This window comes from Arachis hypogaea, chromosome 4, assembly GCF_003086295.3.
Source record: "Arachis hypogaea cultivar Tifrunner chromosome 4, arahy.Tifrunner.gnm2.J5K5, whole genome shotgun sequence".
NCBI classification, from domain to species: Eukaryota; Viridiplantae; Streptophyta; class Magnoliopsida; order Fabales; family Fabaceae; genus Arachis; species Arachis hypogaea.
Genome location: NC_092039.1, coordinates 91,036,736 through 91,053,043, shown reverse-complemented (window position 1 = coordinate 91,053,043; position 16,308 = coordinate 91,036,736). Strand labels below are relative to the sequence as shown.

At 34.8% G+C, this 16,308-nt stretch overlaps 1 long non-coding RNA gene across 3 annotated transcripts; it reads right to left on the bottom strand.

Annotated features, from left to right (window-relative positions):
* Nucleotides 1-3,711: 3,711 nt before the first annotated feature.
* On the bottom strand, nt 3,712-12,655 carry LOC112796964 (uncharacterized). 3 transcript variants are annotated; one of them, XR_011881227.1, is made up of 4 exons: nt 12,146-12,655; nt 11,923-12,063; nt 9,542-9,753; nt 3,712-4,317 (listed from the first exon to the last, which is right to left on the bottom strand). It is a non-coding gene; the product is annotated as an uncharacterized lncRNA (long non-coding RNA). The 3 variants fall into 3 exon arrangements; XR_011881225.1 differs by lacking the exon at nt 3,712-4,317 and having other exon boundaries at nt 7,614-9,753; nt 12,146-12,638; XR_011881226.1 differs by lacking the exon at nt 3,712-4,317 and having other exon boundaries at nt 9,356-9,753; nt 12,151-12,638.
* Between the last annotated feature and the right edge of the window lie 3,653 nt (nt 12,656-16,308).

Below are 16,308 nucleotides of genomic sequence, written 5' to 3'. Positions count from 1 at the left end.
TTGGACAGGGCTCACCCAGGGGCTATCAGAAATAGGATAAATAATCCCAGCCTCTAGTAACTTAGTGACCTCTTTCTGCACCACCTCCTTCATGGCTGGATTTAGCCGCCTCTGTGGTTGAACTATTGGCTTGGCATTATCTTCCAATAGGATCTTGTGCATGCATCTTGCTGGGCTAATGCCCTTAAGATCACTTATGGACCACCCAAGAGCTGTCTTATGTGTCCTTAGCACTTGAATTAGTGCTTCCTCTTCCTGTGAGTTTAAAGCAGAGCTTTTAATCACTAGAAAAGTGTCACCTTCTCCCAGAAATGCATACTTCAGGGATGGTGGTAGTGGCTTGAGCTTGGGTTTAGGAGGCTTATCCTCTTCCTAAGGAATTTTCAGGGGTTCTTTTATTTCCTCTGGTTCCTCCAGGTCAGGCTGAACATCTTTAAAGATATCCTCTAGCTCTGATTCGAGACTCTCAGTCATATTGATCTCTTCCACTAAAAAGTCAATAATATCAGCGCTCATGCAGTCATTTGATGTGTCTGGATACTGCATAGCTTTGACAGCATTCAACTTGAACTCATCCTCATTGACTCTCAGGGTCACTTCCCCTTTTGTACATCAATGAGAGTTCGTCCAGTTGCTAGGAAGGGTCTTCCTAGGATGAGAGTTGCACTCTTGTGCTCCTCCATTTCCAGCACTACAAAGTCAGTTGGAAAGGTGAATGGCCCAACCTTGACAATCATGTCCTCAATTATGCCTGATGGGTATTTAATGGAGCCATCAGCAAGTTGGAGGCATATCCGGGTTGGTTTGACTTCTTCAGTCAGCCCAAGCTTTCTGATAGTGGATGCAGGTATTAGATTGATACTTGCTCCAAAGTCACATAGGGCTATCTTGGTACAAGCACCTTCTAATGTGCATGGTATCATAAAGCTTCCTGGATCTTGAAGCTTCTCTGGTAAGCTCTTCAGAATAACTGCACTGCATTCTTCCGTGAGAAACACTTTTTCAGTTTCTCTCCAATCCTTCTTATGACTTAAGATATCTTTCATGAACTTAGCATAAGAAGGTATTTGCTCAAGTGCTTCTGCAAACGGAATCTTTATTTCAAGAGTCCTGAGATATTCTGCAAAGCGGGCAAATTGCTTATCCTGTTTCGCTTGGTGGAGTTTCTGAGGATAAGGCATCTTGGCTTTATACTCTTCAACCTTAGTTGCTGCAGGTTTATTTCCTACAGAAGTGGTTGGAGAAGCCTTCTTAGAGGGGTTACTATCAGCACACTCAGGTGTCTGATTCCTCATTGGCGTTTGAACGCCAGGATTGGGTGAGGAATGGGCGTTTAATGCCAACTTTTCTCCCCTTTCTGGCGTTCAAACGCCAGAACTGGGCAGGGAATGGGCGTTTAACGCCAACTTTTCCCTCTTTTCTAGCGTGTGAACACCAGAAGTATTCCTCTCTGGGCTCTTACTGTCCTCAGAGGGATTTTGGACAGTGATTTGGTTATCCTCTATTAGTTGTTCCTTTCTTAGCTTTCTGCTGCTTTGAGTTGATTCATTCAATGTTTTTCCACTCCTTAATTTAACAGCTTGGCATTCTTCTGTTATCTGTTTAGATAGTTGCTGTCTTGTCTAATTTAATTGTGCTTTCATATTCTTGTTAGCAATTTTAGTTTCTTGGAGCATCTCTTTAAATTTTGCTAACTGTTTTGTCATCATGAGTAATTGCTGATTAAGCTCAACCATCTGTTCTTGAGGGTTAGGATCAGTAGTTACTACCATAGCTTCTTCTTTTATAGAGGACTCACTGCTTGAGTATAAATGTTGATTTCTAGCAATTGTATCTATGAGCTCTTGAGCCTCTTCAATCGTCTTCCGCATGTGTATAGATCCACCAGCTGAGTGGTCTAAAGACATTTGAGCTTTTTCTGTGAGTCCATAATAGAAGATGTCTAGCTGTACCCACTCTGAAAACATTTCAGAGGGGCATTTCTTAGCATACCTCTGTGCCTCTCACAGGCATTATAAAGGGATTCATTATCCTCTTGTTTAAAGCCTTGGATGTCCAGCCTTAGCTGTGTCATCCTTTTTGGAGGGTAAAATTGATTCAGGAATTTGTCTGATAACTGTCTCCATGTTTTTATGCTTGCTATGAGTTGGTTATTCAACCACCTCTTAGCTTGATCCTTTACAGCAAATGAAAATAGTAATAATCTGTAGACATCCTGATCCACCTCTTTATCACGTACTGTGTCAGTAATTTGTAAAAACTGTGCCAGAAACTCAGTAGGTTCTTCCTGTGGAAGACCAGAATACTGGCAGTTTTGCTGCACCATGACAATGAGTTGAGGATTTAGCTCAAAGCTGCTTGCTTTAATGAGAGATATACAGATGCTACTCCCATATGCAGCTGTAATGGGGTTAGCATATGACCCCAGAGTCCTTCTGGACTGCTCAATTCCACTTAGGTCCATGATGGAGAAAGGGAAATGATATGGATTCACAAGTAAAGTATAGAATATTTTTTTTTCGTTATTAATTAAAAATGACTGAAAATAATAAAATAAATGGAAAAGAAAATAAAATAAAATTTCGAAAACTAAAAGAGAATAAAATCAAAGTAAATTGAAAACTAAATCAATTAATTAATTAAAAAGATTTTGGAATTAGCAATTAAAAAGATATGATTGAAAATTATTTTGAAAAAGATTTGATTTTTGAAATGAGGAAAGAGAAAAACAACAAAATGACACCAAACTTAAAATTTTTAGAAAATCAAACACAAATTTTCAAAAATTTAAAGAAAAACACAAAGAAGACACCAAACTTAAAATATGAAACTAAACTCAAATAAAAGACTCTAAACCAACAAAAATAAAACAGTCCTAATCTAAGCAACAAGATACACCGTCAGTTGTCCAAACTCAGACAATCCCCGGCAACGGTGCCAAAAACTTGGTGCACGAAATCACAATCACACTTTTGTAATTTCGCACAACTAACCAGCAAGTGCACTGGGTCGTCCAAGTAATACCTTACGTGAGTAAGGGTCGATCCCACGGAGATTGTCGGCTTGAAGCAAGCTATGGTTATCTTGTAACTCTTAGTCAGGATATCAATAATTCTCAGGTTTAATTGTGAAAAGTAGAAGAACATGAAATAGATCCTTGTTTTTCAGTAATGGAGAACAGGTTGAGGTTTTGGAGATGCTCTATCTTCTGAACCTCTGCTTTCCCACTGTTTTCTTCTTCATGCACGCAAGGCTCCTTCCATGGCAAGCTGTATGTAGTGTTTTACCATTATCAATGGCTACCTCCCATCCTCTCAGTGAAAATGTTCAACGCGCTCTGTCACAGCACGACTAATCATCTGTCGGTTCTCAATCAGGTTAGAATAGAATCCAGTGATTCTTTTGCGTCTGACACTAACGCCCAGCCCTCAAGAGTTTGAAGCTCGTCACAGTCATTCAATCATTGAATCCTACTCAGAATACCACAAACAAGATTTAGACCTTCCGGATTCTCTTGAATGCCGCCATCAATTCTAGCTTATACCACGAAGATTCTGGTTAAGGAATCCAAGAGATATTCTCTCAATCTAAAGTAGAACAGAGGTGGTTGTCAGGCACACGTTCATAGGTGAGAATGATGATGAGTGTCACGGATCATCACATTCATCAAGTTGAAGAACAAGTGATATCTTAGAATAGAAGCAAGCGTGATTGATTGAAAAACAGTAGTAATTGCATTAATCCATCAAGACACAGCAGAGCTCCTCACCCCCAACCATAGGGTTTAGAGACTCATGCCGTAGAAGATACAATAAGAAACGTGTAATGTGTTATGAGGTAAAGATACAATGTCAAAATATCCTATTTATAGTGAACTAGTAACCTAGGATATACAGAAATGAGTAAATGACGTAAAAATCTACTTCCGGGGTCCACTTGGTGTGTGCTTGGGCTGAGCATTGAAGCTTTCATGTGTAGAGACTTTTTCTGGAGTTAAACACCAGCTTTTGTGCCAGTTTGGGCGTTTAACTCCAATTTTTGTGCCAGTTCCGGCGTTAAACGCCGGGAATTCTGAAGCTGATTTACAACGCCGGTTTGGGCCATCAAATCTCGGGTAAAGTATGGACTATTATACATTGCTGGAAAGCCCAGGATGTCTACTTTCCAACAAAATTGAGAGCGCGCTAATTGGGTATCTGTAGCTCCGGAAAATCCACTTCGAGTGCAGGGAGGTCAGAATCCAACAGCATCTGCAGTCCTTTTTCAGCCTCTGAATAAGATTTTTGCTCAGGTCCCTCAATTTCTGCCAGAAATTACCTGAAATCACAGAAAAATACACAAACTCATAGTAAAGCCCAGAAAAGTGAATTTTAAATAAAAACTAATAAAAACATACTAAAAACTAACTAAAATATACTAAAAACATACTAAAAACAGTGCCAAAAAGCGTATAAATTATCCGCTCATCACAACACCAAACTTAAATTGTTGCTTGTCCCCAAGCAACTAAAAATCAATTAGGATAAAAAGAGGAGAACATACTATAGACTCCAAAATATCAATGAAACTTAGCCCCAATTAGATGAGCGGGACTAGTAGCTTTTTGCTTCTAACTAAAATGTACTAAAAACATACTAAAAACAGTGCCAAAAAGCGTATAAATTATCCGCTCATCACTTCTCAATTTTTTAATTTAGATACTCCAAAAGTTAAAAAGACTCGTAAAAAAATAAGATGCCTAAAGATTTATGCAAGAACTTGGGAAGAATGGGAGGAAGTGACTTTTGATCATGGAATAGCTGTGGGGCCAACTCCTTAGAGAGTAAAGGATTTAACCAATTTTATTGGAACAATGGGAAGGAATAGTGATTTTATTACCTTGATATACACTAATTGAAAATTTGTGTCTAAGTAAATCAAAAAGCGCATATAGAAGTATATTAATGTAAGCTCCATTTATTTTTATGTTTATGCTATATGTTTATAATCTTTTTATTCATATGATATGATGAAATCGATGTGTTTGTAGTCAAAGTTCTTTCTTTCAAAATCCTCAAAACTATGGGTGATGACTGGTGTTCAAGGAGCATGGAAGCGATACAAGACAAGAATCAAGAAGAAATACTTTGAACCATATTCTGGAAATATTGAGGATATGTTGGTGAATCGTCCTTTGGAAATTCTAGAAGTACAATTTCGGAAACTAACTGCATATTGGAGTATTCCAACAATCAAAGTGAGCTAGAGAATTTTAATTTATTATTATTTGATATGATCAAGTATAACTCTTTCAACTTTTATATTTTTTTTTCATTATTGTTTATGTTAAACATAGACCATGTGTGTGATAAATTCTGAAAATTGCAAGAAGCAACAATGGAGGCATAAAATGGGGCCAATCAATTTTACAAGAGTGCGTGTTGATTTAGTAAGGTCACATTTGAGTTAAAATTCTCTAGTGATTTTTACCTAATTTTAGTATGTTATAACTTTATAATTGTCATCTTGGTATGTAGCATGAGAAAAAAGAGAACAAGGAGGAACCAAATCAAGCTGAAATATTTGTTGCAATTCGGAATGGACTGAAAGGGAAATCACTTAATGTAGAAACACAAGCTGTTATTGTAAGTTAGGCTATAATTTTCTTATTTTAGTTGCTGTTTTATGGCTGTTGTGGTTGCTGTTTTAGTTGCTGTTTTATGGTTGTTTTATGATTGTCATGGTTGCTGTTTTATTTGCTACTTTATCACTGTTTAATGGTTGTTTAATGGCTGTCATGGTGGATGTTTTATGGCTGTCGTGATTGCTGTGTTAGTTGCTACTTTATAGCTATTTTATGGCTATCGTGATTGCTATTTCAGTTTCTATTTTATGGCTTTTTGGATTGCTACCCCTATTAGTTATCAATAGGTTGTTGGATAATTATAAGATATTCATATTTATGTCACCTACAATTAAAAATGTATAGGATAAATGTTTAAAATAATTTCTAAAAAGTTACCGTGTATTGGTTTGGCCTTCTACATATTTGATGTTTCAAATTAATTTTAAAAAGATATAACACTGAATAAAATTGCTAGTGTGAATTAGATTATAAGGCTCATAATGACCTATGACACATGATTATCTAGATGATAGAATAACTAATATAACTATGATTTTTTTTAGGAGAACCAATTTAAGGCTCTAATCTTTTTATGATTAAATTGATCATTCTTTCATTGAAATTTTATCACTAAAAATAGGTATATTACTATTTGTGTTTATAGGATAAACTTGAAGATATCCAAGAAGCTGAAAAAACTCCTACTAATGCATTTCAAAAAGTATTTGGTAAAGAGAATTCTAAAAGAGTTCGATGTTTTAGAAGAATTGTTACAAAAACTTCTCTTAAAAAAAATAAAGAAATAGATGAAATAAAAAAATAAAGTGAAGAGAAGGTAACAGTTTTAAAAATTGAATTAGACGACCATACGCAACGGCTGCAAGGATTGGAAGATATGTGTGCTAAATTGTTGTAACACTTGAATATACATGTTATTGTTAAGCTGATGTTTTGACTATATTTTTTTCATTTAGATTTGACTGCAACTTTCTTATGATTGGTTCTTATGATTGGATGAAGTTTTTTGAAGAGATAAAGGCGACTCTTGGCACAATGGTGAAGCACAAAGTCTTTTTGGTTTCAAATGGAAAAACTAGTTTCTTTTTTGTTCAAATTCATCATGAGAAAAACATGTATTTTGTTTACTTATGTTTATTATTTATTTGACTTGGTAACTAGAAAGTATGTTAATTGATACTTGGAAGACCTTTCTATATATATGCAATATATATTATTAGCTTATTCTCCCTATATTGATTGTATTGAATTTAAATATTTAAATATTGTTTGTGTGTGCTATATATCCTTTAAATGTCATAAATATAATAAAAATAAAAAATATATTGCTTTAGATAAAAAAAAAGAAAACCCTAAGAAAAACTTAATAAGGTATTGCTTTAGGTATTAGAAAACAACAATTGCAAATAAACTTAGATAAGTGTTGCTTTAGGTTTATGAAAAAGGCAGTTTAAAAAAATCTGGACAAATGTTGCTTCAGATATATGAAAAAGACAACTTAAAAAAATGTGGCCAAGTGTTGCTTTAGGTATATGAAAAAATAACCATCAAAAACTTATACAAGTGTTGCTTTAGGTATATGAAAAGGCAACTTAAAAAAATTTTGGACAAGTGTTGCTATACAACTCGTAAAAAGTGTTGCCATAAAGTCTTATCTAAAGCGTTGTCTTTGGGTGCTCTAAGGCAACCCTTTCGTAGAGTTGCTTTTTTTGTAGAAAAGGCAACGTTTTTTGAAGGTTGCCATAAAAAGGGTTCCCTTTGATACACAAAAGCGTTGCCTTAGACTAAAAGTAACGGTCGTATAACCAACCCCCCAAAAAGCATTGTGTTTTGTCGGAAAGTGTTGTCTTTCATCAAAGATAACACTTTTCCTTATTATAGGCAATGTTTTTAAAGGGTTGCCTCAACCTGAATTTGTTGTAGTGTATTGTTAATGATAAAAGTAAGTTTCCTATATTACCTATTTACATCTTATAGGAGTCTCTAAGAATAAAATTTAAAACTAAAGACCTTTTATATACAAATAAATATACATACATGCATACATTCCATTCATCTCAATAAAACAAATAATTACTACAATCCAACAGCTACATTAATTGACATGAATAAAATACATCAAGTACACTTATATAAATAATTATATACATATAGCAAATAACTCCTATCCCTCTATACAAAATTTATAGCAATATTAAGGCAAAGAAAAACAATAATTAATACAAATTCATTCTAAAATAAAAAAGTAAAAGTCCGACGGTCATTAAAATCTTCAGTGTTAATGCTGTAATTGTAAAGAATAGTGTATGAAATTAATCCACATTGAAGAAAGCAAGAAAGAGTGAGGAGTTTGTAAGAGAAAAGACATATTAACTTACTACCTTAAGGTATTGAGTTAGATGTGGTGTCTTCTCATTTTATATTCTCTCACTTGATTCTACCCCGAAACTTTTCTAGTGATCGAGAGCTCTCCATGGTGGCCCAACAAATGGTATTAGAGCCAATGGTTAATCGGTTTGGTTTAAGGAGTATTCAAGGTGAAACATCGAAAGTCTTCCCGGCAAAGGTGGTCTAGGCGGCATGTCCTACGGTGTTTTGTGGCGGTGTGATGGACGAATACTCGTGGTGGAAGAGCTAAAAAGAGGGTGAGTTTATGCTTGATGTGGAGGTTCACACTTGAGGGGGAGATTGTTAGTGTTGCAAGTGTGAGGAGTGTATGAAGTTAGTCCCACATCAAAGAAAGTAAGGAAGAGTGAGGAGTTTATAAGATGAGAGACCCATTAACTTACTACCTTAAGGTTTTGAGTTAGCTGTGGTGTCTTTTCATCTTATGTTCTCTCACTTGATTCCTCCCCAAAATCTCTCTGGTGGTCGAGATCTCCCCACTGCGGCCCAACAAGTGGTATCAGAGCCGATGGTTAATCGGTCTGGTTTAAGGAGTATTCAAGGTGAAGCATCGAAAGTCTTCCCAACAAAGGCGGTCCAGGCAGTGTGTTCTGCGGTGTGGTGCGGCAGTGTGATGGACGAATCTCATATGTGGTGGAGGAGTTAGAGGGGAGTTGATGCTTGATGCGGAGACTCACACTTGATGGGGAGATTGTTAATGATGCAAGTGTGAAGAGTAGTGTATGAAATTAATCCCACATTGAAGAAAGCAAGGAAGAGTGAGGAGTTTGTAAGAGGAAATACCCATTAACTTACTACCTTAAGGTATTGAGTTAGATGTGGTGTCTTCTCATTTTATATTCTCACTTGATTACTCCCCGAAATCTCTCTAGTGGTCGAGAGCTCTCCACAGTGGCCCAACATTCAGATTCTTCCTCGTCCCTTTTCTTGAAAATGTTGGATGTAGGGGGTGAGAACCTAACCACAAGATCTCAGTAGAGGGGTTTCAGAATTGTCATAGAAGGATATGTAAGATAAATTTGTTTTACGGCACTGAACAGTGCTTGTCTTGTGAACCATTCTCTTGCAAACTTTCTTTATCTTTCCAATTTTTAGGATTCAAATATCACTTTTTCCTAACTCATTTCTCAACACTATTCCTTCTCTAAACCATTATGTTCTCATAATTCTCCAATTTAATTCGCCACTGTATACTTTTTTATTTTCTAACCATGACGTATATTATTCACTTTCTATTCCTTTTTAACTTTACTGTTCAATTAGTTTCTTTCTTCAAGACCACTATTACTCACCACAATTCCGAACTAATAATTAAATCACAAGAAGTAAATAAGCAAACAATCAAATAAACAGTCACATGTATTGACATTACACACAAGCACAGACAAACAATTTCAAGCAATGTACAAACAAATGCAGTATGATGCATGTTTTTCCTATTGGTCATAAGCTCACGTGTCGGTTATTATGCCAAATATGGTACCATTATCTCAACGGGGAGTACCGTCTCACCTTTCCCTGGAGGTATAAACCGTGCCAAAAATAACAGAGAGTGCCGTCTCACTCAACGGAAAGTGCTGTCTCACCTTTTATCCGAGAGAATATGGACGGGATAAAACTACCATCCCTACATCACACCATAACTACGAACAAGTGGGATGTCACCACTATCCTTGCCCGGTGCAGGTGCCAAATCAGTACACAAGCAGGACAAAACCCACGACCTTGCCACGCAAGCAGAAAAAACGCACGTCAATGCCAATCCATAATCATCATCAATCATAAACATGCAAGCAGGACAAAACCTCTGTCTTTGCCAATTCACAATCACATTTCAATCAAATATAATCATAATCATAATTCTTTATATTCACATTTATCACAAGGATACTTATCCTCAAGCCGTGAGTAGGATAAAATCACCGTCCTCACTGTGGGCGAGACAAAACCACCATCCTCATAAAATAATAATGAACTAAGCAAGTGGAATGATACCACCGTCCTTACCAAGCAATCAATTAATAGCACAATTGAAATTCATCAATTTTACCAATCATATCATCAATTCGTGAGTGGGACCAAGTTACCGTCCTCACCGTGGGTGAGACAAAACCACCATCCCCACAACATCAATCATAATCTCATTTCATCTTTAAAATACATGATCGGATTCATATACCTTTTGAAAAATTCAACTTAATGTTATACTCCATTATCAAATAATTGAACATATCACTTTCCTCTGAATTTACTCAGATTGACCCAACTAATGCTGAGATTCATCCTAAGACTTAAATCAAACTTTAGGCCCTTAGTACATTTCTAGATTTAAATCAAAATCACATTCCTCAAAATTAATCTGAGTCTCATAAATCATAAACCTCAAGAGCCTTAATGCCTTAACCAACCCGAGGGAAATTCACCAGTTTTGACTACTCGTTGCTCATACATAGTCAATGTACATATACAATAATTCACTCATTTAATCACAATCATTATCCACATTAATTGGCCATATATAATCGATCTTGACTTTGCAAGTCAATTATTAACATCAACAAAATCTTTATTCATCAAGTCTCGCTAAAACCTAAATCTCAATAATTACATTATAACATAAAATCTCAATCAAAGTCACAATCTTCAATGTCAATAAAATTTTTATTTCTCAGTTCCCTCCAAAAATCTTAATTTGAATAACTCTAACATAACATAAATCCTAACCAAGGTCATAACCCTCAACATCAATTCAAATACTAATTTACATCCTTCATTCTCATACACAAAGCTATAAACTCAAGACAATAATCAATCATTCAATTCCTTTTATTGAAATCAAAATCGCACACTAATAGCTCATCAAGTCTTTGTGAAATAACCATATTCAATTCTTTAGTTTCAAACCAACACAACATGATTAATTTGGATTCAACTTGTCTTTCAAGTTTCCATAGTACAATTATAATTATCAAAATAAAATCATCATTTTGTAACACAATATTCTCAGCAAAATCAACCATAAAACTCAACCAAATTCAAGCCTAAGTCATACTCATCTATTTCACCCTTAGCTTCCTCTAACTCTTTCTCAATAACTAACCAAATTCCAATTTCTTCTCATTCTTTACGCAATATTTTCAACCCTTGAGTTGATAATAAATTAGCCTTTTAAACCTTTAATTAATTAAATCTCTTTTCAAGTTAACTTTAATTACTTTATTTATTCTTTTCATTGTTAATCAAAATAAACAAGTTAACTTATCCCTAAACCTCATAAATTAACATAACCATACAAATCTTTGATCAATCAAACTCTCAAACTAACTACAACTCCATCTTAAATTTAAGACTCTTCTAAGACATAATTCTTTAACTAGAAAATCAAATTAATCTCCAAGACAAGGTCTCTAGTCTTTATAAAAACAAAAAAATTCTCATTATCTTTATTATTCAATTCCATCTGAGATTTATACAATTTTGACAAAATCTCCCTTAAAACTCAGATATTTTCACCCTTCAACGGTTCCATCTAAATCAAATCACTCTCAAACCCTTCTTAACCATTTCGAACATCAAACAACTTCTCAACATAAATATTATTGGCTTGTTATCTTTAATTTTCTTTAAGTTATTAAATTTTCAAACATGAGGACAGCCAACAAGTTGTTCAGATCCTAATCTATTTACCAAGAGGCTTCAAGCATTGTTACTAACAAATTTTACTATTAGAGAATTTAATTCCTTTTTAATCCTTTATCAATTTCACTCCATTTCTCCAAGATAATCCAATTCGATCCATAAGACTTACATGTTCACAAAAATATGCATTTTGCATCGATATCAATTTATGACAATTTCGTAAAACAAAAATGAGTTTAAGTAAAAGTCCCTACCTCAAATAACTGCAATTTGCAAAAATTAAACACATTTCCTTTCTTTTTTAGTTCATATTAGCCGCAGCTGCAACATCTACAGAAGCTTCGCCATAATGTTGCGACAGCAACAAATGCAACAAGCAACCCCCGTAACTCAACCTTAAGACATTAACCTTGCAAAATTTTTAATAACTTATAATAGAATAACAGTGGTAAAAATTTTGGGACAAGAACTACTTACTGTACCAAAAAAAACAAAGAATGGAGCAGCTGTAACTTCGGTGATGATTTTCAGCTAGCAAAATAGTGGTAGAAAGCTCCAGCGGCGACGTAGTAACTTGGTGACAGTGTACCAACCCCTCTTTCTTGCATGTAGCAATGCCACCATCATCTCCTCTCTTATGGTCAGACCTAGCGATGGCGGCGGCTTCTGATGTGCTCCGACGACAGCAGCGGTATGGGCTCTCTCTACCATCACATCCTTCTCTCTCCTCAATCAAGTTTGACGGCGTCCCTCTCTCTCATGCAACAACGACTTCGTCTAAAACCAATGACAGAAGTGGAAGCTCCGGCAGTAACGGCGATGGTGGCTCCCAGCCCCGACGGCACCGTCCCTTCCTTCCCTCTCTTCTTTTTGCTCTTCTTTTCCCGCTGGTTCACTCTCGGGCTCTCCCTCTCTTTTCCATCTATGTGTGTGTGTTGCGTGCGAGGTGTGAGGGTGGGATAAGAGTGGCAGTTGGAGTAGTGTGTTAGGGTTAGAGTTAGTGTGTGTTAGTGTTAAATTAGGGTTTGGGTAGTTTTGGTAATATTAATAAAATTAGGGGATAGAGTAGTAATTTAAAACTAAATTTAATCCCCTTAAGAATATCATTTTATTTATCAATTTACCAATTGATTTTTCAAACAAGTACTCTAATTTAAAATTAGAAATACTCTACTTAATTTTGTTTTATTCATAAAAATTAAATTCAATATCTCAAAATTCAAATTGAATCATATAAAATTTTTATTATTTTACAACTATTAAAACTTTAAATTTTAAATATAGAAATTATCCAATAATTATAAAATTAGATAAAAATCCTAATTTAATTTAAACTCAATTTATTAAAACTTAATTTAATTATATTTATTAAAATAATTTCTAAAATTAAAGTCTTTAATGAATAAATTAAATTGGAATTGGCTTATAATAAAATTTTCAAAAACTCTAGGTCTTATATTTTACCCATGTAAAACTTTTTGCCTTTGAAAATTGATGAGGTATAAAAAATTATAAGATAGGCTTGATATGTTCGTGTTAAAATGAATAATGTGGGCAGTATATGCATGCACTGGTTCGCTTGACAATTCAAAATTAGTCACTTTCCAACTCGTTCATCGCTTCGTTCCAAGTTCATTCAGACATCCAACGTCATTATTAATACCGCATCTTATATTCAAAAGTGTCTTAACTTCAATTCTTTTCAAATTCTCTTTTCAGTCCTTCAACCTTCTCAATACATCCAACTCTATAACTTCTTTATTCTCTCATAACCTTCCAATGAGTTTCCGACAAATGGTCATTCCTTTCAACTTTAACTTCCGGTTAACTTACTCAAGGACTTCAAAGTCTTCATCACCAAGAATCAATTCAAACACCTAACATCAAAGCTAATTCTTACCTCAAACTAAAATTTTGTTAAATTTTCACTTCAAATATCTAACCTCTTCGACGTGATCAATCTCCATGCTTCCTTTATTTTCTACTAACTATCCAATACGGCTCGAGAAAACACCAACCTCACTTCTAGTTATAGATTACAACTTTACAAATCTTAAGCATAACCACCTTTCATTCAATTATGTTCATCAACAATTCATATAACTTTAATTATACATTTCAAATTTCCTATCTCTGACTCCATTCTAACCATTGAACTTCGCAAAACACCAATCCTACAACACTAATACCCAAGTTAATCTTTTGTTCCTTGAGTTACTCAAAGCTTAGTACTTCCTCAACTTCCAAGTTGACTCACTAGGTCGATATTGTCTTCCGGATTATAGAATTAATGAGATTCTTCTCCAAAATTTAATACTTCCCAACTTTTTGCAATGCCATTTAATCATGAATTTCACTTTCTAAATTTTCAAAATGACCAAACTTTTTCATCAATCAAAATTAATACCTCACTCTTACAATTATCCTATTTGAACTCTTCCCGGCCTTAATCGAGTGCTCTGCAATTCTCAGTTTATAATTATCATTATCCATTTTCTATACATCTGATATCAATATCATCGAGAGATAAAGGTTCTTATCCAACTTAAATCTATCCAAAGATCAAAATCATTAAGAAAAGTATTATCTCTCTTCATGGTTATGTTCTGAAGTTACCTAGTAATATGTCAAACCGCTTATTTTATAATGGATTAGGAACATGATTGACGGCTATGTTTCGGCAATACAAAATCTCAAAAAGATTTATTATCATAACAATTTCACTTTAACTCAATTCAAACTCTTTCGAACAATTCACCTTGGTTCTAATCTCTCCGTCTTTAATTTAGGTAGTGACCCCCTTAAAACTTTAAATATCCATATGTACATCAAGCAAACTAGCTATTTCGAGAATAAAAAACTCACACACAATCAAGCCTTCAATCATTACAACCAACACAATAGCAATTTGTCAAACAATTTCCAATCGCATTCCAAGTAACTTAGCATCTACGTAGGTATAGTTTTTAAATTCTAGATTCCTTTGATTTCTAATATCCTCAAACTATCATCACTAGCTTCTTAACAATTCTAAGTTTTCTTCAGCAATCTATTAGCATCCACAAATATACAATTCAACGATATTAAGTTGGCCAAACTTAATACCATAAATTGTGAAAAGGTAAGCCAATATCATTAATCAGAAGACAGTCATGCACTTAAAACTCTAATTTTTGCCTCCATGACAAGCATTCAAAGTGTGCAATGAAACATAGTCAGTACACTCCTCTAGCTCTAAAGGAAGGACTGCTCTGATAGCATAATGTAACACATTTACTATCAGAATATCATGCTTAAGTTTGATATTACTAATGGTAAAAGTACTACTGTGAGTTTTCTATATTATCTATTTATATATTATAGAAGCCTCTAAAAATAAAATTTAAAACTAAAGGTATTTTTTATATACAAATAAATATACATACATACATACATATGTTCCATTAAAAAAATTGTAATTTTAACCGAATAATTGATGAGCGGATATTTTATACGCTTTTTGGGGGTAATTTCATATAGATTTTAGTATGTTTTAGTTAGTTTTTAGTATATTTTTATTAGTTTTTAAGAAAAATTTATATTTCTGGACATTACTATGAGTTTGTGTGTTTTTTTGTGACTTCAGGTATTTTCTGGCTGAAATTGAGGGAGCTGAGCAAAAATCTTATTCAGGCTGAAAAAGGACTGCTGATGTTGTTGGATTTTGACCTCCCTGCACTCGGAATAGATTTTTTCGAGCAATAGGAGTCCATTAGGCGCGCTCTCAATTGGGTTGGAAAGTAGACATCCAGGGCTTTCCAGAAATATATAATAGTCCATACTTTGCACGAAGATAAATGACGTAAACTTGCGTTTAATGCTAGTTCCATGTTGCATTCTGGCGTTCAGCGCCAGAAACAGGTTGCAAGTTGGAGTTAAACGCCAGAAATAGGTTACAACCTGGCGTTTAACTCCAAAAATAGCCCAGGCACATGAGAAGCTCAAGTTTCAGCCCCAGCACACACCAAGTGGGCCCCAGAAGTGGATTTATGCACTATCTATCTTGGTTTACTAATTTTCTGTAAACCTAGGTTACTAGTTTTGTATTTAAACAACTTTTAGAGACTTATTTTGTATCTCATGACAATTTTAGATCTGAACTTTATACTTTGTGACGGCATTAGTCTCTAAACTCCATTGTTGGGGGTGAGGAGCTCTGCAACGTCTCAATGAATTAATGCAACTATTTCTATTTTCTATTCAAACACGCTTGTTCCTATCTAAGATGTTCATTCGCGCTTCAATATGAAGAAGGTGATGATCCGTGACACTCATCACCATTCTCAACCCATGAACGTGTGCTTGACAACCACCTCTGTTCTACATTTGACTGAATGAGTATCTCTTAGATTCCTTAATCAGAATCTTCGTGGTATAAGTTAGAATTCATTGGCAGCATCCTTGAGAATCCAAAAGGTCTAAACCTTGTCTGTGGTATTCCGAGTAGGATTCAATGATTGGATGACTGTAACGAGCTTCAAACTCGCGAGTGTTGGGCGTAGTGACAGACGCAAAAGGATCAATGGATCCTATTCTGACATGATCAAGAACCAACAGATGATTAGTCGTGCTATGACAGAGCATTTGGACCATTTTCACTG